We start from the raw sequence: 2,549 nt of genomic DNA, 5'->3' as shown, positions 1-2,549 counted from the left end.
AAGACTGAATGGTATTTATAGGCAAGAAGAATATATTCTGAAAGGTTACAACCCTTTCAGAATTGACACGACCATTAATGAAAGGTTGCAAACTTTCAAATGGTATTGACTGTTCCTGAAAGTTGCAACCTTTCAGAACAGTCATGGCGGGAATTTTAAATATAACGGAAGGATCCGAGTCGGGTCGGGTTAATTTAAAAGTTGAAAATATTTCGGTTAACATAATTTCCTTTATTTTCATGAAAACATTAGAGGACTTTTCAAGTTCTCAACCATTAAATTAATTAAATAAATAATTAAAATAAATTTGTCCAAAAAATTATCTCTCGATCGATCATTTGCCAAAGCCAAAGTCAAAGCCGAAGCGAGCGACGCCGACGACGGCGAGAGGGGGGTCCCTCTTTCCAACCCTTTTAACAATTAATAGGAGTGTTTATCTATTTAAACTCTCCTATTTTCATTCCCATTACCGATTAGGGACTATTGCCTTTTTTTTCCCATTAAAGCATTAGAGGACTTTTCAAATTCCCAACCTTTCAAGTTCTAAACTTTTCAAATTCCTCTCCTTCCCTCTATTTCCCATCAATTCTTGCTACATACTCAACAACTTTTTCATTATTTTATTATTATTTCTATTACTTTCTATTAACATATTATTTTATATACAATTTTATTAATTAAATATCTAATATTCATAATTCTTTTTTAAATACAATATAATATTTTTAAAAAATATGTTTTTAATATACACTACTTTAGTTTCAAATTAGTAGTATTTCAATTTTTTTCTAATTTTCATCAATAATAAAATTTTATTTCATTATTAATTTCAGTATAAAGAATACACAAAATTAGAATGGCAAGATGAAACATTTAATTTTAAAACACAATACATGATATGATAATTTAAATACAAAATAACATAATAATTTAAATACAAGATAACAATACAATACAATATAATACATAACAAAATAATTTAAATATAAGATAAAATACAATACATAACATAATAATTAATTTATCACAATAATAATTTAGTAATCCGGTAGGTCGTTGTCAAATATAGCACTATTCAGAAAAAAATTAGGATACAATTTCAAAAATTATTGCGATTGTAGGTGTGACTGCGGTTGTGATTGTCGATTTCTTTTTTCAAGATTCATTGTTGTTCTCATTGTAGGTAATGACGAACATTTGGATCACTAATAGTTTTTAAATTTTTTATTAAAATTTAGTTTTGTCTCTAAATTCATTTACTTTGATATATCTATCTAGCCTTTCGTTGTCCATCCTTTGTTTGGATTTAGCAGACTCTGATAACATCTTTTCAAGTCGATTATTTTCGATTTTGAAATATTTCATAGTTAACGAAAGACTTTTATCTTTTGATCTCTTTAATTTTGATTTCTTCACTCCAATAGATCGTTCATATGAAGTGTGATGACCTGAAGTTTGGAGATGATACTATAAGTGATATAGGACTAGGAGCCTCAGATTCCGATTATTGCAGAGTAAAGTCTTGTCCTAAATGTCTACAATTTTTTAAAATATTCGTGATTCTCATTCCCAAAAGAAGAAATATTTCGTGATGAAACAAGAATCGTGACGAAAAGATGTTGAACGTGCATTTGGAGTTTTGCAATCACGTATTGTAATTATTGCAGGCATGCCACATTTTTGGAGAAAGAAAGTGCTACATGATATTACATGTATTATACTGCACAACATAGTAACTGAGGATGAAAGTGATCTCAATGCACTATTTGAAGATGTCGTAGAGACTCCAACTCCAACTATAGAAATAATGGTAGATGAAAATCTTCAATTTATACATTTTTTAGCTAGACATAAAAAATTAAGGACAAAAATACTCATTTTGAAATCTGTAATGCATTATAGAGCATTTATGGAGCAACGTAATGATTTTGAAAATTGAGTGTTTATGTAATTGTATATCACTTTTATTTGAATTTGTCCCCTAATTTATGTATTATATTATGTTTTCTTTCAATTTATGTTATTTAAAAATTTAGAATAACATATAATTTTATGTCACAATAAAAATTATATAAAGTAATTATTTGGGAAAAAAGAAACAACGAATTTATATCATGAAATTAAAAAAAATAAGAATAAAATAATAATAATAATATAATATTAAGGAGAGAGAAAAAGATTCATTTTTAGAGAGTAAAATAGAGAATTGGCTCGGAGTTAATTGTTTGAAAAAATAGAACTCTATATATTTGAAGAGTAAAATAGAGGATTGGGTTGGAGATGCCCTTAATGTTGTTCCACTCAAGCGTGGCAACGTGAAGTTTATTATTCCCGCTCAGCAAACCACCTTCTACAACCATTCGTTACTTCATTTCAATCTAGGACGCTTCAATTTGAGTCTCAATTCATTTTTAGGTCAAATCTTGTTATTTTTATCCCGAAAATGATCTAATCATATGCATTAGCTCATATTGCAATAGTTATACTTAAAAACACGTTTGTATATGTAAATTTATATTTGAAACTTAGCTAAATGACGAATAAAATAC

This window comes from Solanum lycopersicum, chromosome 5, assembly GCF_036512215.1.
Source record: "Solanum lycopersicum chromosome 5, SLM_r2.1".
Classification (NCBI taxonomy): Eukaryota; Viridiplantae; Streptophyta; class Magnoliopsida; order Solanales; family Solanaceae; genus Solanum; species Solanum lycopersicum.
This window is presented reverse-complemented; position numbering follows the sequence as displayed.